We start from the raw sequence: 23,431 nt of genomic DNA, 5'->3' as shown, positions 1-23,431 counted from the left end.
ACTACCTCTAGGCATCCTCCTTCCCCCTTCCTGTGAGCTGGAATCTATCAGTCACCTTGCTTCCACAGGCCTTCGCAGCACGCTGGCCCATGCCTGGAAACAGACCTTATCCCCGACTCCGTTGTCTGCTCTGACCCTGCTCTTCCTTCAGATCTCAAGATCCAGAATCCCTTTTTCTGGGACGTCTTTCCTGACCTCCTCTCTCCCTCCTTCTGAGGCAAGCTCGGGCATCCTGTCCCACAACTTATTCGTGCGCTGGGGCTGCTGTAACAAAGTAACAGCAACTGTGTTGCCTAAAACCGCAGAAGTGTGTTCTTTCAACCCCAGAGGCTAGAGGTTTGAGGTCACCGTGGTGCCAGGGCCACATTCTCTCTGCAGCCTCCAGGGGGGGCGTCTGTGCCTCTCTCCTGGCTTCTGGTGTTGCTGGCCAGTCTTGGCATCCCTTGGCTTATTCCTGCAAGTCGCATCGCTTCATCTGTCATCGCGGAGCCTCTCCCTGTGTCTCCGGACATCTCGTCTCCATGCACATCTGCCTCTGCACCTCTTCTTCTAAGGAGACCAGTCACACTGGATCAGGGTCCAGCTGGATAGGATGAGGGATTACTGAGCTCATCTTAACTTGACCACATCTTCAAGGATCCATTTCCAAATAAGGGCGCAGATAGGTACCGGATAGAGAGACCTCCAGCATGCCTTTTGTGGGAACACAATTCGACCCGTAACACACAGCAAACTGTATCCTTTAGAGTGTCCAGCGGGGTCTGCCATTGTTCGCTCCGTGTGGGATTACTCACTGCCCAGGCCCGTCTCCTGGGGCGGACTGCGATCTCCATTTGTTCACCTCTGGCTCCATCTGGCTCCACATGAAGTGACTGGCACTCAGTTAATGCTCAATAATTTTTATGAATAAGTCTCTTTTCTACCCCTCACCTCATGTGCAAAAAATGTTGCCCATCTCTTCCTCCCCCAAGGCAGGTGTCAGTAATAGACTCCTCCATGGACATTGGGAAAACAGAGCTCCTACATAAAGACAAGTGTAAAATCAGATTTTAGGATGTCCCTGGTGACCTGGTGGTTAAGGATATACTGTTGTCACCGCTGTGGCTCAGGCATTGTGGCCCAGGAACTTCCACATGTCATGGGTGCAGTCAAAAAAAAAAAAAAAAAACAGATTTTATGCACATTTATGTAGCGGTCACTGCAATTGAAGCCCATGTGGGCATTCTGACCAGTTTGACCAAAACACATATTGTTTGATTTGCTTCAGTTTAGCAGCAAAATGGCTTAGAAAAAAACTGGAATTCTGACTTTGGAAATTGCTCATGCTTCTGTTTTGCCTTTGAGACATTTTTGTTTATTGTAGTAGAAAAAAAATTTGAGGAAAATTGCTGTTTTTCTTCATTTTGGGTAGTTAAGACATCTATTCTCATTTACAGCTAGACTCATTTGAAGTAAAGAAGGCTCTGATCTGGGAATATGGAGCGTATTAAAATAACATCACGGATGCCAAGCCTTGCTAACTAAGGATTTGGTAAAATCGAATTCCCTGGGATGTCCCAGAAACTGTATTTGAAGATTGGAGGCCACGCATCTAAAAGCCTGTGGTCAGCCCACCTCCTGTGTGTTAGCAAATTGTTATTGCATGATTTGCTTAGAGTGATATTTCATAATTTAACTTCTCTAAATACAGCTTGCTATTACTATGTTTGCATATTTTGATTGTCTGACGAATTCTAGCAGAAGGGAGCATTCTAATATATTTGAGTATCAAAATGCTTTGTTTTTATTTGTTTATTTATTTGTCTTTTTAGGCCGCTCCCATGGCACATGGAGGTTCCCAGGCTAGGGGTCCATTCAGAGCTGTAGCTGCCGCCCTACACCACAGCCACAGCAATGCCAGATCCGAGCCACGTCTGCGGCCTACACCACAGTTCATGGCAACGCGAGATCCTTAACCCACTGAGCAAGGCCAGGGATCGAACCTGCAACCTCATGGTTCCTAGTCGGATTTGTCTCCGCTGCGCCACTACCGGAACTCCGTAAAAGAAGTTTTTTGTTTTTGTTTTTGTTTTTTCACCACATCCATGGCATGGGGAAGTTCCCGGGCCAGGGATTGAACCTGAGCCATAGCGGTGACCCAATTCGCTTCAGTGACAACACGGATCCTTAACCCGCTGTGTCACTTATTTTGACTTAGATTATTTCCTGACTGGAAACACCGCCCACTATTAGATTTAAGAAAAAAACAAAAAACAAACAAAAAAAACACTTTTGGCTATATGTATTGACAATAAAAATATTTTATCATCCATTGATATTTTAACACTTTAAATTGCCACTGTATTTCTACAATCTCACTTCTAGTTTTCTTTGCAACTCTGAAATGCTCTTCAGGTTGAGAACTCTAAAACTTGTTATATGCCTGACAGATTTTTTTTCTTTAAGAAGATATCTAGTAAGCAAAGAACTCTGATAGTTAACTGAATTATACCTGTCTTTTCATATAAAAGGTTCAGGGCATGCCTGGGTCATTTTTCCCTTGAGTAGGTTTACATAGCATCTTAATAAATATACTCTAATTCATTATATGGTTTTTAATTTTCTGATGGTTGCTATTTTAAATAAAGTGAGCTGAAATGGAGTAATAACATATAATGTAGCATTAGTTTCGGTCTTTAATGCTAAATGCACCTTGAGTTTTATTTATTCAATTTGGTATCTGATGCAGGAGCTATTTATTCTGAATTTAAGAATAGAATTTGCCCTGAGAAATAACGATGTTGCTTATGTATGTCAAAGTATACAGGCTTAGGATGTGAATACTGTAGCTATATGATAAGTAAGTATATTTCAGATGTGTAATTCATTTTAACAAAAGATAATAATTTGGCTTTTAAATTAATGTTCAGGAAGTGTGTTAAATAGTTTTTGATCAGAGCATATGTGGGGTGACTTCAACTGATCACTCTAACTGGGTGAGTTACTGTGGCTCTTTATAAAACAGAGATGAGAAACTTAACAATAGTAAAGTTTACCAAGGTGCTAGGTAGACTGGAGATTACTAAAAATTGTGAGGAGAAAGGGAGTTATGACAGATAGAGGGCTTAGGAGAGTTTGTATAAGTTGTCATGGAATATAAGGTATCTGAATGTCATGACTTCTAATATTTTCTAAACATAAATTAAAATGATAAACGATAGCATCATTTTAATGATCCAAAATTTTAATTAGCATATTTTCCAAGAAAAAAATTAAGCTAATAATTTGAGTTTTATTTTTTATTTTTTGAAAAGCCAAGTAGAATTATCAGTGTATATTCTGACACAATATGTATAGAATAACATGTTTTGCTTCAATTTTATTTTCAACTAATAGCGTTTATTGATGAAAATCTATGGCCTTGGACTTCATACTAAACATGTAAAGTACATAAAGATATTTGATTGAATGGAAGGAAATAATGACACAGTTTTTTCTTTTTTCTAAATGAAAACCCTTTTGGACTCAATCTAACTCAACTAGTATTTTTTTTCAAGAAATCAACTTTATAGATATGTAATTCACACATACCACATGTATGGAATAATTCACCTGTCATACAATCCACCCACCTAAAGTGTACAATTCAGTGGGTTTTAGCATATTCACAGACATGTGCTGTCATAACCACAGTTAATTTTGGCATGTTTTTATCACCACAAAGGGAAACTCAAGCCCTGTAGCTATTACCCCTTCAAATTTTAAACGACTCCACCCAACCCTGTGTAGCCACTAAGTTCCTTTCTGTGCCTATATATTTGTCCATTCTAGACATTGTATACAAATGGAATGATACAACGTGTGGTCTTTGGTTTCTTTTACTTAGCACAATGTCTTCAAGATTCACCTATATTATTGTTTATATCAGAACTTCATTTCTTTTCACTGGTGAACAATATTCCATTCTATGGATAAAGGACAGTTTGCTTTTCCATTCATCTTTTGATGGATATTTAGATAGTTTCCATTGTTTGGATATTGTAAATAGTGCTGCAATGAGTGTTCTATACAGGTTTTTGTCTGAACACCTTTTCAGATTCCTTAGCATATGTACCTAGAAGAAAAATTGCTGACTGATAGGTAACCCTATGCTGAAACAAGTGAGGAGCTGCCTAAGTGTTTTCCAAGACAGCTGTGCCATCTTACACTCCTAACATTTCTCTGCAGCCTCATCAGCAGGTGTCATCTGGCTTTTCAATTCTTCTAGCTCTCCAGGGAGCAAAGGTGGTGTCTCACTGTGGGTCTGATTTGCAATTTCCTGATAATATCATGGTGCCCATCTTTTTATCAGCTTATTGGCTGCCCGTTTGTACACATTTCTTGGAGAAATATCTATATATATCCTTTGCATACTTATCCATTGGGTTAATTCAACTTATTTTTAACTTGGTTATTTAACTCTTAACCATGACTTCAAATTATCAAAAGCAAGACTTTTTCTGTCCAAAAAAAGGTGATGCAAACTGCCCTGCATTTTGATTCCCCTTCTTGTGTTCTCCATTCTCTCACCTCCTCCAGGTAGATCTTCTGTTAACATACTCAGCTCTCAGTTCTCACATGTCACCTCCACAGAGAAACTTGACCTGATGCCTCCAAGCTGGGGTGGGCAGCCCCGTCGTTGCTCTCAGGGCAGTGGTGCTTGTCTTCTAAGTCCTGGAGTGGTCAACACTCATTGAGCATCGTGGGTCACATGTGTGTCCAGATGCTCTGCCCACACCTCCTTTTTCATCCCTTATGTGACTGAGGAACTTGCCGAGGAACTCACATCCATCAAGTGAGTGATCCAGGATTCGAGCCCTGATGCCTGATTCCAGAGCTCAGCATCTCTACCTATCCTGGCTCATCTTGCTCATTTTGGCCGTATTTAATTCTTGTAAGTAATCAGCTTATGTAACCCTTGACCCTGGAGACTCAGGAGGGTAGACACCAGGGCTCAGCTCTGCATGGTGTCCCTAGCCCCTGTCAGAGGGTATGTGCTGGCCATGCCTTTTGTGCCAGCCCACAGAACTCCCTGTGCCCTCACTTTCTCTGCTTGGCTCATCCTTGTTCATCTTTCAAAACAAGATCAGACATAATCTCCTCTGCAGGCTGACCTTCCAAAACCAGATCATGTGCGTGTGAGTATGGAGGAAAATGCGTATGCTTCTTTAATCCATACCATTCCTCACGCTGTATTTCTACTCTTGCTTTGACTCTCGCAATGAACTCCTTGGGAGCAGACACTAAAGGAGGAGTAACCTTGGTGCTGCAGTATGCACCTCAGTGTGTGTGTTAGCTGCATGCATGAGTGGACTCACCTGGACTTAATGTGTCTCAGGCATGACATAACTGTATACACACCAATATCTCCAGTTATGTTCAAGCAGATGTTTGCAGTGTAGCTGTAGAGAATCAATAAGCCAATATGACGTCTACGCTCGTTGCGAATGCTCAAGGGTTCCTAATTCATCTCTGAGATGGAGGCAAAACTCCATGCATTGCAACCATAAGGGCGCCAGGGAGGGCTTCCTTCTCATCCTCATGGGAGGAGAAGCTGACTTCATGCTGATTTATGCTGCCTTGTCCCCAAAGTTTGGTAAATGACATTGGTTTGGTAACACAAGGCCATCCCCAACTTTGCCTTCACATTAATTTGATATTCTTTTTGTTCCTTCTTCATTCATACAGGTACATGTGCCAAAGATAAAAAGCACCTGACATGTAGAAACTTATTTTATAGCTGCTTTTTCGAAGTCCCCTTAGCCTTAATCATCAAGGGCCCCCTCTGATTTCTTGCTGAGATAGAAGGGACCCTGCAGCTGGGCACTCTTAGTTCTTTGAGCTACATGGTCTTAAAATCTCACTAAGGCAAGGCAACCATCCAGGGATGGGAGGCGGGGGTCAGTGAATGAGCCACGCAGAGTCTACTGCTTCTCTTCATCCCAGGAGAACATTTAACACCTCTCCCGTTGTCTCTTGTTCGTGTTCTTCTCGGAAGGCTGTCATGTTACTGCTATTGAAGGCTATTGGCTGGAATTTGAAGACACATCTAAAGGACTTTTCACTATCAGGCCATCCATTTTCATGAGATCACCTAGTCTTTAAATGTAACATTCACATTTCTTGCTTCAAATTATATACACATATCCCTGAAGTCAAACGAATAGTGCATAGTGCAGTTTTACAGCTGTACATCCAGGCTTTGGTGTGGTCCACAGAGAGGATAAATCTTGTTTTCTTTCTGCCAAGAGATTGGTCATTCGATCTCTTGAGTTCGCAATGAAAGCTATTCCTTTCTTCTGCTTAAATGCTTCTTTTGCTCTGAAAAAAGGAGGGGAAGGGGTACTTCTGCAGATGCAGACATACTAAATAAATACCCTGAAGCCATAACAGAACTATGGGACAAAGGACCATTTGAGCTATTGCAGCCTCTTAATGAACAGCGGCTGGAACACTAGCTCCAGGAACCAGCCTCATCTCTAAAGTAACAAGAAGGTTTTCTTCAGACAAGCACATAATGATCCTAGCTTTTTACTCTTTGAAATTGCATCATTAATTGCAATAAATTTGTAAGATTATTAAATGCTTTGGATTGGGTAAAGTAAGGAGCATAAATCTTGCTTTTCATTTTTTGTTTATTACAAGCGGCTGTCAGGGCTGTTTTTAATTTATTTAATATTCTTATTAATAACAAGTCTAATTAAGAAATCCATTAGAAGTCTGTAGAGTTAATTTAACGGGGAAATCCTAATGGAGTGTTATTGGAATTGTCTTTATAAAAAGAATGCCACAGGCTTTCATGGATTCTTAATCAGAATCTCCTATAATCTAAATTAGTTCGTGCGTTCGAGCTTGTGTATTTCTAGATTTTTATTGTTTGAGCGTATCTCAAAGCATTTTTGGTACATGTTGTGTAGGTCACCAAGTGGGTATATCTCCCAGACATGAATGGTTCCTATGTTTCAGCAGTCTGGAAATGGGATGACTTTAGTTTACATTAAATGTTCTCAGTACAGAAGATTAAATGATTTTTACGCCTAATGAATTCAGCCTCTTAAAATTCGGGGACCAGCAGTCGCTGTGGAAGTTGACACCAGAGCTTTCAATCGTGCATCACACAAGCAAACCGTTCACTTCTCTGGAATGGTCTGTATTGTCTGCCTCCAGGTCAGCATGCATACGCATGTACAAAGCATTCATTTTAGGAAATCAAACATGCAACTTTAGGATACACGATGCCATCTTTTGATCATGATAGAAAAATATGAATTTCAGATGTATTTATGTAGAAGTGTGGTGAAAAGTGGCTGAGTCAAAACTCGGAGGCAGTTTCTCTAGGTGTGTCGAATTTAACACTAATTTTTGTGTTAAGGATTTGTAGCCTTAGCAGAGCCTGAGGAGCTGGGATTATATTCCCTTTCAGTCGTCTCGCTTTCCTGGGCGGACCAGGAGTGCGTGTGAAATCTAGTTCCTGCGGTACCCAAGGGGAACGCCTTCCATGCCCACCTGAGGTTAAGGAGCATCCCGGGACCGTGACGAAGAGTGACCTAGCAGTGTTGTTCTCATCAGAGCCACTGCACTTTGAAAATCTGCCTTCGATATTATTTTATAACCCAGGAATGCTTTAGATTCTCATTGGACTAACAAATTCTGGTGGCCGTCTGATTTTATTTTCTTTGTGTTTTGGGGATTTTAATGATATTTGAAGAGACTATTAATTCACTAGCACCATCATTATTATTATGCTACCATTAGAAACTTGAGAAAATAGACTTTGTAAGCTTATACGATCTCAGTAATACAGAGCAAAACCAGGACAACCTGCTAGTTAAGAATAGCTGCTCTGGACTTAGAACTTGGTTTGAGTCTCAGATTCACCAGTTGCGATGTAGAAACAAATTCATAACTGCTGCAGTTATAAACATAGGTCATGTGGCTGAGAACATTTCAAGGAACCATTGTAAAGTAATAAATAGTTTTGGTAAAATCAACCTGGTTATTCCATTAACTCTATATAAAATATTTTGTGTATTTTTTCATATTCCAGCATATTCATGTATGATTTGGTGATGGTCATTAGGTAAACATGGCTTATTTCTCCCTGGTTTACAGATGAAGAAACAGGTTTAACAAAATTAAGTTGAAGTGAGCAAACATTTATTGAGCATCCGTCCCCTTTACAGAGTACGTAGGTGCGTCAGGAGAGGCAGAGATGAGGCACAGGGGGTCGCCTTAAGAAGCACAGAGCAAGTAAGGGAGAGGCCAGTCTCCACGCTCCGTGATGAATGCAAAACAGCATTTCCACGTCTGGTTTGTTTACCAATGTTTACAGACCTAGAGTTTAGTAAAATGCCTTTGGTGGGATAAACGCTTTCATGTTTAAGTGCAAAATAAGTGCACCAGTGAATAGAATGAGAGGTCCTGTTTATTCAGGGGTTTCTCTATCACCGTCATAAGAGCTAACCTGTGTTGACCATTTACGTGTTCCAAGTGCTGGGCTAGACCTTTCACAAATAGCATCTGTTATAATTATCGCAACGAGCTTGTGGAACAGATATCGCCCCCATCTTATAGATGAGTAAACTATGGCTTACAGAGTTTGAGCTAGTTTGCTCAAGTTCTCAGGAGAAATCAGGATTTTAACTAAGGTCTGACTCTAACAACCCATTTTTGAAATACACTCAAATACAGGAGCTGTGTCTGTGATCATGAAATTAGAGCCTCAGATAGCTCTTTTGCTAACTTGTTGCCTCGGAAAGTAATTTTACTGAGCTCCAGGGGCTTTACAGTGAGGAAAGTGATGCTTTCTATCTCCCAGGGTTATGCAGATTAAATACTTTGCATACAAAAATATTTCCCAAAATATGCTTGTGGAGTACAGGGGTTGGGTTCAGAGGAAAAGGGCTTAAGGATTATTGCTGTTTTGGTGACCTTTTTTTGGAGGGCAAAGTTTCCCAACCAATAGATGATACACACAGAAAAAGTACGGGATGCAGTTGTTAGATGGCTTAATTCGAGTATTACATCCATGTTCAAAACGGGTAGATGAGGAGTTCCCGTCGTGGCGCAGTGGTTAACGAATCCGACTAGGAACCATGAGGTTTCGGGTTCGGTCCCTGCCCTTGCTCAGTGGGTTAATGATCCGGTGTTGCTGAGAGCTGTGGTGTAGGTTACAGACACAGCTTGGATCCCGCGTTGCTGTGGCTCTGGCGTAGGCTGGTGGCTACAGCTCCGATTCGACCCCTAGCCTGGGAACCTCCATATGCCGCGGGAGCGGCCCAAGAAATAGCTAAAAAAAAAAAAACGGGTAGATGAGAGTCAGTTGTGGTCCTGAGACACATGTTATTGGACTTGAAGTTTCTTAAAGCGTGAGAAGATCTTTCAAGTAAGTTCATATTAACTAGTCTAGAAAGGTTAGGAAATCTGTGTCCACCCTGTGTGTTACATAGGAAATGCTCAGAGCTTCCGGGGCTGGAGGCCCCCATTCCCCACAGTTCTCCCATTCTCGGGCAGAACCCTGGCTTGCTGCACTCAATCCACACTGCACGTCTGGTCCCTTGCGGCTTTCGAGCCGGCCACCCCAAAGTAGGAGGCCAGTCTTGGGATCGTTAACATGAACCTGTAAAATATTGTGGAGATGGAAAATGTCAAAATCATACGTGAGCCCTAGTTCCATCGAAATCCTCAAGTGGATAAAACGTGTTCCTGACACATGTAAACAAATTATAATAATAAAGCTAAAAAACAAATGCTGTCTCAGTTATAAAACAAATCACATGTGTAAAGGAAATTACATGTTGAAGTTAGTCTCCAAAACACACACAAAGCACTCCTATAAAAAGGCGTGTTTGGATCCGAAAGGCCCTGAGGTAAATAATGGTGTACCAACAACCTGCAGAATCTTGCTATGTTGATGTGTTCAAGTCAGAAGAAAAAAAGCTTTACGCTGACTACTCTGTGCCCTAACTCACAGTCAACAAGATAACTCTCTTCCTTGAAGAAAGAGGTTCCAGTTAGCCATTGACAAATGGGGCCTCAAAACCACTCTTGGTGTTTGGAAGAGAGTTGCTTAGACCAGATCCTAGAGGGTGCGACCTGAAGTCTGTGTTTTAGCAAGTTCACTGGCGACCTCTTAGGCGTATTAGAGTGTGGAAAGTACTCGCTGAACTTACTTGTTAGACAATTAGCATGCCACGTGAACTTTTCTTCCCGTCTCCACCCGCCTCTCCCCCTCTGCTTCCCTCCCTCCAGCTAAATTACACACTCAGTTGTCTCGGTGGCCCTGGAGTAGCTCCAGGACCCTCTCAGATACCCTTACATAAAATGGTGAAGTGCAGTCGGCCCCCCCACCCACGGACTGACCTGGAACCGCAGAAGGCTCGAATCCGCAGGTGGGGAGACCCATGGGGGTGGAAGGATGTGTCACGTTTTCCTAGAGTGTTAAGAAGAATTTCATACAGAAAAATGTGTACTTTAGAAAGAAATTCTCACTTCATTGTTCTGAACAGAAGATGAGGCAAACATTCTGAAGGAAACACATCCATGGTTCTTGAGTTGAGGGTACATCAGAATCGGGGAGCTTGTTAAAAGACCCTGCTGCAGAGTTTCTGATTAGACGACTTGGTGGGACTGAGAACCTGGATTTCTCACAGATTTCCAAGAGTTGCTGGCATTGCTGGTCCAGGGACCACACTTTTAAAACCACCTTTGTGTATTTCCAGCTCGAATTCCACCCCCTGCCCTGTCCTGCCCTGCCCCATGCTCCTTCTCTGCATCCCTTCGTCTCACAGAGTTATCTAGTTTCCTAGGTTCACAGGAAACAGTCGATCTTTTTATTCCTTCTCCTCATCCCTACCCAATAAAATCAACATTTTATGTCATCACACAATCTGAAGAACTGATTTGACTTTATGTCATCCAAGGACATGTGAGACACTTTCAGAAGTATTCAATTTCTAGTAGGTCCTTAGCCAAAGTCATGACTTCAGATGGTGCTCTTCCAGGCACGTGGAGATTCATGGATCAGAGGAGGGATTCAGGGTGTGTATTTTACTTGGCGAGTTTGGTTTGTTTTGTTTACAAAAGGAAGGCCTTTCTAATACTCTGTCACATTCTCATTTGAAAGATATCTGAACACGTTAAAGCACTTGTGCTACAATCATACATAGTTGGGCATTTCAAATGTGTAAACTTCTATAAAGATTTCCAATAGTCACAAACAATCAAAACATATAGAAAGAAAGAAAAAAGAAATGGGCAAAAACAAGCTTCTTTAAAAGTTATGGTCATAACTGTATATTTTAGGGAATATTTATGTTTGGATAAAGTGATATAAGTTTTAATTCAAAAGGATAGGCAACAACTGAATCTAGTCAAAGAAATTCGAGTTTTTAGAATATTATTTAAGTTTCAGCTCAGTATTTATACTTAGTTTTCATAAGATTTAAAATGTGTTGATAGCTATCATTTTTATGGAGTTTTCCTAACAGTTCTGTTACTAACATTAGTATAATTTTTGAAACCTATCTAGGGGTCAACGCCTTGTCTTTGATCAGTATAATTGCAATTTTATCTTAGAAAACAGCACAGAAATATGACTGTATTTCTAAATTGCTATCTTTTCAGGGATTCATATTTTCTCTAAATTGACGTTCTTGAGAACTTCAGTAATATGCAGGGCTAGTCATATAAATGAATAGGCACATGAGATGGAAAAATCAAAGTTGGAGTGATAGCTATAAGAAACCATCAAATATTTTAGGTAACTGATATCAAAAGATATGGTTATATAGAAACTTCACATAATGCAATTTGATTAATTTTCCAGTAGTTTATGAAGTGTGTTTAGACTAGTTAACAACAAAAGCCTAAGATTTATCATAACCCAAACTCTCAATATTTAATAAAATAAATTTCATGTTTATTGAAACATGCCACTAGATATTAATAGTCCTTGGAAAAACACTGTAACAGAAGATTTTAGCAATGCTTTTCATAGATGAAAAAGTAAGTAGCAGAGTAGTCTGTGATGACAGCTTATCCAAAAGAAATAAAATTCATCAAAAATCCTTGATGGATTCTTAAAGATTTATGCTTGAATAAAAGCATATCTCACATTGGGGGATTCATAACATTTCAAAGGATCTGATGAGTTTTACTTTCAAAACTTGTTTTTGAAAACTTGTCATTTTTCAGCTTCTTTATTCTGTTCTGTTTCTCCTGTTTCTCCTTAGATTTATTCTTGGTTGACTACAAGAAACTATTTAGGCCAGTGCACTTAAAGAAGTTTGTAACGTGGCTTATAAATCAGTCAGGGAAAGATAGAGCCATTTTCAATAAAAACTTCTTTGATAAGTAGCTAACTATTTGAGAGAAAAATAATAGATCAGTACAAGAAATTAGCTGTATTAAAGACATAACTGTGAAAAATGATGCCTTAATCACCTAGGAAACAAATACAAGAATATCTGGTTGCAGTATGACAGAGAACTTCATATGCATACAAATAATGAAAAAATTCAGAGAATATCAATAGGTAAGTCTTTACAAAACATAAAACATTGGCCTGTCCAAAAAGCACCTTGAAATTAAAATGCAAGTGAAAATCTGGAAAAATTATTTGTAGCAATGTGTCTCTCAAGTTCAGAACAAGATGAGCATGTGGGTAGAATAATGGGGAAAAAATGCATTTGGACAGATGAGTCCTTAAAAAAATGTTCAATGTGAATTTAACCAAAAGTCCCATTGCTTAAATATTGAATTGAAATAAATGGGGAAAATTGATGATGAAAGTCAGAGAGCAAGAACTCTCTAGAGAACCACAATTTATATATACACACATAGTCTTCCATTCAGTAATTCTTCTTTTAGGAATGTACCTTGAGGTAAGATCTCAGATGCAGACACAGATTTGGTATGAGAATGTTCAGAAGAGGGTTATTTATGTAGAGTGCGGAAGACAGAGGTCCATCTCTTTGGAGTTTTTATACAACTAGCATTTCTTCACTAAAACTTGTAATAAAAATAGGAAGTATTCTTTGCACAGAGCCAGATTCGTTTCTGGCATTTATGATGTTTTCCATCTTAGTTCTGAAATTTTACTGCCAGAATAGAGAAACTAGATCATATCCCTATATTACTTAGGAATGCTTGTTTTCTTTGCATAGTGTCAGCTGCTTTTCATAGATGATTAGCCTCAGTGTTCTGGATGGATTCCAGTTTACATAATTATAATGTAATTGATATTATGTTTTCCCCATAGCTTTGGTGATTTGCAATATTGTTTTGCTTCCTGTTTGTCCTGTCATAGCTGCTTGGTTACCCCAACAGGCAGTGTTTACACCCTGGCACTTTTGTGGAATGAGTGTTTTATGCTTGCATGGACATGCTATAGGCATATTAAAATAATCACACCAAAAACATTTAGCCTTAAGCTATTTCTTTTAACTTTAGAAATTTAAATAAGAGAGACTTATTGAACTTTGAACTTTCTTTCTATGTGGGTATTTTTCTTTCACTTAAGGTTTTTTTTTGTTTGTTTTTTAAACTGAGCACTTAATATGCACAAGGTTCTTCATGATTTACATGCTGGTGGGGGATACAGGCAGAAAATAGGAAATCAAAGATAGAAATAATAATAGAAATTATTACCAACTGGGGTATACGCTATGAAGTGACAAAGGAAGCATGTCTTGCCGGGATGGAGGCTTCTGCTCTGGATAGAGTCGTTGGGGTCTTTGAGCAGGTGACTGAGTTATGAAGAGTGAGACTGAGCCAGCCAAGCACTGAATGCAGGCAGAGTGGTCCAAGGTGAGGAGGAAGCAGGGCATAGAATCAAGGCTGGGAGTCTGAGAGGCAGAGGGAGCTCCTGGGGCTGCTGGAGCTGAGTAAGAGTGAGCTGTGGCGAAGTGGAACCACACAACAGTAGAACCTGGCCTTTCACCATTGGCTATTGACGATTCTCTTCTCCTTGATAATGAGACGATGGGGTTAGGCAAATTAGGGGTTGGTCTTGGTTCTTTTGGAAAGCTGTCTTGAACCCCAAAGCCCCTAGGGAGCTCCAAGAGACCAGTCAATTCCCACCCCTACCACAGATAGTTTCTCATCTCTGTCACTGTCAGAATCGACTGAGACCTTAGGAAAGAAAGGGTGCTAGACTCTGTACTTTAACTGAAAAATAATTCAAGTGGGAGAGGTTCCATGTGCAAGGACTGTTCACAACCTGTGTACAAAAGCTCAGGATTCAAGGCATTGTGCCACTTTGTATCCATTCACATATTCAGCTGTGCTGTGGTTTCTTCAATTGTTATGTTGTATTCTCAAATTTTGAGCTACACAGAAAAAGTGGTCTGATTACACACCTGCATTCCAAGAGTATTAAAAATGACTTTCCCAAATAAGCCAGTGACTGCTGACATCAGCTCTTGTCACAAAGGCACGTCCTTGCTGTCCTTGTCTGGGTGGGGTAATTCCATTTGTTCCACATCTTCTCCATTTTAACCACACTCATCCTCAACCCTTGCTCACACATCAGAGGCCTCCAGGAATGTGGACGCTTTGAAATACTTATCCTGGAGGCTTGAAAGAGCAGCGTTTGTGTGCTCAGCTGAATCTAATTTCATAAGATAACAAAGACGTAAAAGTTTCGGGGACTTGAATCTTGAATCCCCGTTGAATTGGACATTTTTAGTTAAAAAAAGCCTATGACTCAGTTACAGAGTATAAGTTACTGATAAGTCACTATGTTTGATATATTTGTATAATTTTTCTTAACCAGAATGTATGGTTTTAACTTGTTTTTAGTATGACATAAACAAAGTTTCTATTTACTTTAGTATTCAGATGAGCAAATTGGCCCCATTGAAAAAAATATTCTTTTCTAATCAGTAAAACATGTTGATTTTTTAAGCTGCTGTTATCAACATGCAAATTATTGTATTATTGTCTGGATTAATTGCAGAGAATATTTTTGAGCTATTTTGTATCGTATAATTTGCTGGTAATTTAAGAATTACTTATGTTTATGTGCACTTCCTTTTTTTAATCAGTGGATGTTCTTTCAATTATGTTAGTAATGACTTTACTAATTTAAAAATATCAGTTGCATTTATATTCCTCTGTAGTAAACTAAACATTTTTTAAATATTTTTAAAAGATCTTATTTTTGAAAGAAGAAAAATCCAGCTAGGCTTAAACTGCCCAGACCTTTTCAAATTGAGGCTAAAATTAAGTAATGAATTATTAGCTATAGTGTAAGTGTGTGCATGTGTATGCATATGCACTTGTGTATGTGATTGTGTAATATAAGTGTTTGAAAATTTATATTTCCAAAATGGAACATATCAACACGAGCTCTTAGAATGTTATTTTTTTCCTGCGCTGCTGGAGTTCCTCTGCTTATGTTCCCATAGATGTCCTTTGCACCTTTTGCAAATGTTAGCAATTTATCACAAAGGAGGCCAGTTAAATGTGGAGGTGTATCAGCACAAATCCGTTTATCCTTCTCACATCAAAGTGATCCCTCAGTGACAGTGGGTCAGTAGCTCTAATTCCCCAAGTAAAGAGCATCATCTTTCCTGACCCTTTTTTTTTTTTTTAACACTTAAGGCAATGGAAAAATCATGTTTGAAATTTCATTGGGCTTAATTAGAAAACTCCAGAAGACACATTGCAAGTATTGTAGCTTCTACGAATCATGCCCCTTCTAATTTTTCCGCGTTGCTACTCAAGAGTCTCAGTGGATCTCCAGCAGATCAACTGGGTCATAACCAGATTAGACTATACTTGTTTTCAATTTAATTTCATCTTGTCACTTAATAGATATATTTCCAAGCTTTTTCATGTTTGAAAGTGTTTTCTTTTTTTTTTTTTTTTTTTTTTTGTCTTTTGTCTTTTGTCTTTTGTCTTTTGTTGTTGTTGTTGCTATTTCTTGGGCCGCTCCCGCGGCATATGGAGGTTCCCAGGCTAGGGGTTGAATCGGAGCTGTAGCCACCGGCCTACGCCAGAGGCACAGCAACGCAGGATCCGAGCCGCGTCTGCGACCTACACCACAGCTCACGGCAACGCCGGATCGTTAACCCACTGAGCAAGGGCAGGGACCGAACCCGCAACCTCATGGTTCCTAGTCGGATTCGTTAACCACTGCGCCACGACGGGAACTCCTGAAAGTGTTTTCTTGACTCACTTTTTTTCTGAGCATCGGATGTTGTTTTCCTAATGACAAAAGATCTTTCGAGTTGGACTGATTTCCATTGATTTTGAATGTCGAAATGTTAATACTCTCTAAACACAGAGGCATGAGCCGCATCTCTTCATAGGGTTAATTCCAGGCCTCAAATTTCAGATTATCTTGTTTTGACCTTTAAGTCATATCAATGATATTGATAACACAGCAGTTCCTATCACTTTTCTAGGATCCCCATGCTAAACATGAATTTTCCACTGTTTATCCTGCTATAATAATCTTATTTGTAGTTAGAATGCAACTCAGTCCTCAAAAATTGTCAGGTTCACTCTCCTGCCTTGGGAAATAATGCATGAGATGAATAGTTAATATTAAATTATTCACATAAATAACCATCCTGTACAAGGACTCCCTGTATCTGTGCTGGGGATACACAGACAACACAAAACCATCAATTGAAACAGAGTTAAGAGATAAAGGCATCAGAAAGCAGAATGTCAGTTGCTGCCAGGAAAAGCTTTCAGCAGATTAACCCTCACAAAGAGATGGGCTACTTTGTTTTAAGTATAGCTGAAAGGTCACGTTAGCTTCATCACACACACTCCAGTTTATCTGAACACAGGATGCATTAAAAAAAAAAAAATGGACATAAAGAAAAAGTAGTTCCCAAAAGAAACTAAAGGAAAAATGGCATAATAAGAAAAAAAGGAACTTAAAACTTTGGCTCTGTGAGTGACAATTTGAGTGAAAAGACAAACTACAAACGAGTGAAGGAGTGATATTTCCTTTGCAAATATCTGACAAAGGACCGGTATGGAGTGTGTGCAAAGAATACTCAAATACAGAAAAAAAGCAAACAACTCAATTAAAAAATGGGAAGAAAAAAATGTATGGACACTTAACCCAAGAGAATGTATGGATAGGAACTAAGCACACAAGATGTTCAGCATAATTAGCCCTTATGGAAATGCAAATTAAGTCCACTGTAAGATACCACATCCTGTTAGAATAGCTAACATTAAATATAAAGGGCTAGTGGTTATGCAGAGCAACCGGATATCTTGTATATTGTTGAAACAAAATGATGCAAAAGGTGCAAAACAGTAAAGACACTCCAGAAAAGTTTCTGAGTTTCTTGTAAAATTAGATATATGTTTATCACATGACCTGGGAAACCTACTCCTTTCTCTTGAAGGAATCCTGGATATTTACCCAGGCAAAACTATAAACCTATGTTTACACATATTTGCATATAAATGTTTGTAAATACTCTAATTGTAATGGCCAAAAATTGGAGTTGACCCAAATGCCTTTCTGTGGTGAATGGATGAACAAACTGTGTTACCTTGCCATGGAATTCTATCAGCAGTGAGAAGCAACGAAAGCTTGATGCAAGCAACAACAGATCAATCTCAGAGGCATTATGATAAATGAAAAAGTCAGTCTTGAAAGATTGCATACTGTACCATTCCGCATATATTACTTTCTGGAAAAGACAAATCTGTAGTGATAGAGAGCAGATTAGTGATTGCTTGGGGTGGGAGTGGGGGGAGGGCGGAATTTAAAGGCATAGTATAAAGGAGGATTTGGGGGTGATGGAGAGTTTTATATTCTGGTTGTGATGGTTGTTACATGGTCAAATGTGTCAAAATTCATAGAGCCAATCCTGCAAAATAATCAATTTAAGTGTAGGTTGATTTAAATGTAAACTCTTTTATAAAGGGGGTTACACTGTCCCTTGAAATATTCAAGAGTCACTGACTCAGCTGTAGGTTAATCTCTCCAAAGCTCCATGTGGGAAACAAAGTCAGAAATGGTGGGGTGATCTTTGGAAGCCTGAAAGCTCTTTGTGCCTCCTGAGATTTCTGAGAACAAGTTCTTCAGCTGTTATACTGAAATGTTTAAATTCACAGCTTTTAAACTGCAGCTGCTGAACTATGACTCTGGAAATCATCTGAAGCTGAGAATGTGTAAATATTATATATACAGTCATTTAGAAGGGAGTCAACATTTCCTTTCTTAACCCAAGGTTTGGAGTTCCTGAAATTACCAAGGTTGAGTAAACTTTTAAGTCATCCATCTTATTTCTTTTTATCCAAGTTTTCCTGTTGAACTGTTCTCTCCCTGCCAAGGGTATTCTAAAATTCAGATGATTAGACTGCAGAGTGCTCTGAGACTTTGGGATACAGAATGATTCAAGTGCTCATTATTCTTATTATGTGGTATTCTTAAAAAAAAAAAAACTCCTCTCCTCTGCCTTCTCTTATAATGCTTTCTCCTTATTTTCCTCCTCCTTTATTGATCATTTTAGTTTCGGAGCTCTTGTATCCATATGAATTTAGGGCCTTGTTTCAAATACATGCCCCCAGATCAGCTATGCATTTAATTTTAAGGTTTCGTTTAAATTTTAAGATTTAATTTTTCAAAAAATAAAACAGCATGTTAGAAAATGCTGTCCTGGGAGGGATTTTCAGAACACCTGCTCCTTAGGAATTACAAGGTGACTCTGCAGCCTGACTGCCTGTTGCAAGCCTAGCTCTACTCTTTTCTAGTGTGGAGTCCTTGGCAGTTACTTAAGTTTTTGTGCCTCAGTTTTCTCACCTGCAAATGGAGATATTAATAGTAAGGTCTCTCCTGGAGGTTGGCGGAAAGGTAGCTGCATCTTTGCCTCAGATAGCATGTAATTGTTAGCTGTGAGGATGATGGTGGCTGAATTGCCTCTGCATTAATACACCTCCCCACATGTTTTCAAACACACAGGCCGGATGGTACCAACCACAGTGCCTGGAGGGCAGAGATCATGTCTTCCAGCTCCAGCAAGCAGGGGTTTACAGCTGGGGTTTGCAGCTCCCATGAGTTCAGGAAGGTGGGAAGAGGCTTGGTCATCAACAGGACAGGGGACCCTACCAGTACTCATGGGTAGTGATGCCAGTCGCTTTGCAGTCACACACAGTGAAGAATTGTTCCATCAAATGACAAAAGCGCCCCGCTGAGCATCACTGTGTACAGAGCCTTGCATAAAGTAAGCGTTTGATAAATTAATTAACAATCGAGTGAAAAGAGTTCATTCATAGGAAATTGAGTGTGAAATGCTTATCTGAGTACCAAGGAGCACGCGACTCTTTCACAAGTGTTAGCCACTGTGGGTCCTAGGATTCCTGCATCATGGAATGGCTCCCTGCTTTCAGATGCAGGTCAAAAGATGTTGAACCATCTCTGAGCTCATTTTCTTCACATCTCTCCTTCATTCTATCGTAATACTCTTTCTGCTCTCGCATTTCATTTCTGGACATTCGGTGTGAGAACCTCTTGAATGAAGAAGCGTAAATTGCACAGGGAGTCCTGAAGCTCATTTGCACTCTTTGAATCATGATTTTAGAATAGGAAATCTTCATCGGGGTGAAAGCCAAAGGGACTGACAGCCTACCAACGGATTGCTTTTGTTTTCATGGATGTTTTCCCTTCTTCGTGTATGGAAACCTCTATACTCATTTGACCCTAACGTGCAATTGCAGAGGTGGGACTTGGGCCAGTACAACTGCATTTCAGTTTCCCGTACTTCCTCCTGTGCACCTGCGGCTGACATTCACAGTGCCAACTCTAATTAATCCAAATGCTGACGAACCTTCCCAGCCACTGAAAAATAAAGCCTAATAATTATAGTGTTTATTGTACTTCCTACTCTAATTTTTATATGTGATGCGTATGTTATTTTATAAGCACATTATGAATATTATGGACAGCTTTAACCAGAGTACTCCACTTTCCAAAATGTCTATTCTCTAACTAGAGTTAGATATAGTTACCATTTCTAGAATGAACGGATAGTTAATTTTAACTGAATACTAACTGGATATTGTTCCTTAATCTACCTCTCTCGCGACCTGTTTCTTGGTAATATTATAACACAACTGCAATGGGGGGAAAGCATTACTTTGGCTCAAAAGTATTGTTCATTTTGTTCAGTCATGAGGGTTTAGTTTTATTTAATATTTTGATGTTAAATGTTTCTGTTTTGAGGCTCTACTTTCTGTGACTCGGAAGGAGTTGAAATGGGTTCCTTTCTCTCTCCCTGCACGAAGCAGCCAGTACCTAACAACTTGGACTGCTTTCCTGTTACTGGACTAATGGGCACCCCTTGGTAAACCACACACCGGATGTTCTGATTGCTCTCAAAGTGTCCCTGGGGAGCCAACACCCTGGGGAGACACTGTTCTTGGAACACAGAGTCCTTCGTTAAGTCAGAACTTCTACGTCTCCCAGCTTCAGCTCTCACTGTAATGAGTGTTTTCTGAAATGTTCCCTTTTCTTCCCCACATCTCCGGCTGTGCTCTCACGTGAGAATCATTCATCGTCTGTGTCACGCATATGATGCCCCTTCACAGTTAACTCCCAAGAAGTTGGAACTGAGTTCCCAAAGAAGTTTTCATGTCTTTTTAAGAATCTCAAGTCTAAAATTCTGATCAGAGACCAACGTGAGCAATAATTACATTTCACCTGCAACTTGTGACCGGTTATAAACGCAGACCACAGACTATCACCTAATGACCTTTACCTGTTATTAACCAAAGCTCTCTGGGAGCCTCGTTGTAAATTCCGCACATTGAAGTCTACCGAAGTCTACCGCCATCGGAGTGCTGGTCCGCCTGTGTGTTTGCTTTGTTGTCATCTTTTCAGCCTCATCCCAGTTTGCTTTCCCGCGAGGGTCACCGTGGCCTCATTTGTCACTTGGCATTCCAGCCCTACCTTCATTTCTCCCTGAATCACTCGGCCTTGTTATCTTGTGTGGTTCCACTTCAAATCACTCTCCCAAATAAATCACCATGATGTTGAAACGTTCTCAGATTCGTTTAGGATGTTCCATCCCCAATCCTCGTGCTTGCTGAAGAACACCCAACAGAAGTAAATGTACGACTTCAGGCTGACTCAGATGTCTTCTTTTATTCGTGTTTGGCATAAGTGGTAGCAGGAGCCAGGCCCATCTCTGATCCGCTCAGAGACCTGCACGCAGCCAGCTCCGCCCCCACACTCGCCAGCTCCTCACCCACTGCTACTTTCAATTTTTTTCTCCTGGTGCAGTTATCACCTCTGACACACTATGCAGTCACTCCCTTGTCATCTTTCCATTTCCTCTGTCTTTCCCTAGTAAGAGTGTAAGCTTCAGGAGGATTGGTCACTTACTTCTATAACTCCAAGTATCCTAAGAGTCTAGAAAAGTGTCTGATACACAGTGCGGCCAATAAACATTTGTCCAATGAATAGAAGAATGCATGATTGAAAAAAGTATGCATTTGTGTGTGAGAGGAAAAGTTAAAACTGAGAAAATTACTTGCATAGCCTAACATTTTCTCTGTTTGGGAAACAAAATTACTGTTGAACTCTTATAGAAGACTGTCACCAACAGAACATCCATGGACTGCTGAAACCGATGAGGTCTGTTTCAGTTCCCTCTTCCCTTCACTTGGGCCTTCGTGGTCATTCCTCCGTTGCTTGGCAGACTGTACACCTACAATCCTTATGACATTTCCCAGGAGCTTCAAGAGCTCCTTTCTTTCCGGGTCCACGTGTGAACACCTCAAATTTCATTTCACTCATTTCCCAAAAACTGCTCTCACCCCTCCAATTCCTAGATAGTCTCACATTCCAACATTTGTGTTTGCTTTCTAGAGAATATGTAAATAAATAAAGCCAAAGCCACGTGTGGCACCCCCAAAATTACCTACTTTATATGTAATTATTTGGGGGACTATTTGATCTTATCTGTTCTGATCCTCTTCTTTCCTCTTTTTTCAATACAAACATTTAATCCTTCAATCTAAAAACAAACAATAAAAATAATATATTTGTATAGGAGAGAGAAAATAAAGCAACTATTTTTCTCATATTTGACAAAATTATTTTATTTCTCTCTTCTCCCTAACAATAAGGGTCTTAAATCTTAAAATCTTAAATCCTTGAATCTCAGCTTTTATTTGTCCCTCATCCTACATCATGTGCAGGGTTTGTGGATTGGTTCTGTCTGCCTTACGTTGTGCCTTACTCCAAAGTACATTTTTGAGCTTATGTTAAATTTTAATTTCCTTTTTTTTTCTACTTAAAAAATACCCCTTAATGTCCGAGAAGTGTTGCCTGATAGCGTTGCCAATATTGTCGATATTTTGCTTGTTTTCTTTTAGTTTTTCAATTATACTTTCTGTATTTTATTTTTAAAATGTTGATCTTGTCAAATAAATAAATAAGACAGGATGTTTTTGTAAACATCATCAAAAACCAGTAGGAGTAGGAGCCAAGATACACACGCACACACACACGCAACTTTACTTAAAAACAGAGAGAAATCGTAGAGGAGGAATAAATGAATAGAGAGGAACAGCTTTCTGTTTCATGCAGTGGAAGGAGGGGACAGCTGGGCACTGTGCTTTATCTTCATTCACAAACATCAGCATGGTAACAATTTCACTGACCCAGCTAAGATTACCCAAAATACTGAAATTTAGAAGCTTTGGAATCCGGTGTTTATTAATGAATCCATGTCCAATAAACGCAAACTTAATTGTTTATTTTGGAAAATATCAGTGACTATCCCATTATTTAGTAAAATTCTCGCTAGCTGGTCAGCAATCATAATGGATGGTGCTTCAGGAAAGTTCCCTGCAGTGTGCAATTAAAAAGTGGAAATAGGACGGCCCTCGTGGCTCCTACGTGCTAAATTCAATTTGTCTGTTGGTAAGGGAGACCAGGCAAGAGTAGCCATCACAGAGAAAAGGCTTTTGTTTCTCTATACATGGTTGCCAGCCACCGCTGGATCACTTAAATTACTTCCTCATTTAACACAGGATCTGAAGGCGGACTGTGCGTTGAGAAAGCAACATACGTTAAGAAAGCTGAGAAAAACTAAATTAAACTTAGTTGTCAAATGAAATAAACTCTTTTTGCCTGTATCATGGCAAGTGCTTCTGTTTAAAGATAGTTTCTCTGTGTTTAACCTGATGGCAGCTCCTCTTTAATGTTGTGTGTGTGTGTGTGTGTGTGTGTGTGTGTGTGTGTGCGTGTGTTTGTGTGTGTGTATGTGTGTGTTTGGACGCACCCATGACATGCAAAAGTTCTCTGCCCGGGGATAGAACCTGAGTCAGATCGGTGACAACGCCAGATCTTTAACCGCTAGACCAGCAGGGAACTCCTCAAGGTGGTATGTTCTGTGGGCACAGAACAGCGAGCGAATGACGTTTG

General features: G+C 39.9%; 1 protein-coding gene and 1 long non-coding RNA gene across 4 annotated transcripts in view; both read left to right on the top strand.

Moving 5' to 3' along the window:
• Positions 1 to 23,431, top strand: part of NALF1 (NALCN channel auxiliary factor 1) — a 603,416-nt gene that overhangs the window by 277,334 nt on the left and 302,651 nt on the right. The window lies entirely within an intron of this gene.
• LOC146398718 (uncharacterized) lies at positions 9,825 to 16,877 on the top strand. The gene is made up of 2 exons (XR_014819939.1): positions 9,825 to 15,867; positions 16,186 to 16,877. It is a non-coding gene; the product is annotated as an uncharacterized LOC146398718 (long non-coding RNA).

Source organism: Sus scrofa, chromosome 11 (assembly GCF_054392235.1).
Source record: "Sus scrofa isolate SSC_HxYL_T2T_F1_AM1 chromosome 11, Sscrofa_HxYL_maternal_Yorkshire_Landrace_v2.0, whole genome shotgun sequence".
Classification (NCBI taxonomy): domain Eukaryota; kingdom Metazoa; phylum Chordata; class Mammalia; order Artiodactyla; family Suidae; genus Sus; species Sus scrofa.
This window is presented reverse-complemented; position numbering and strand designations above follow the sequence as displayed.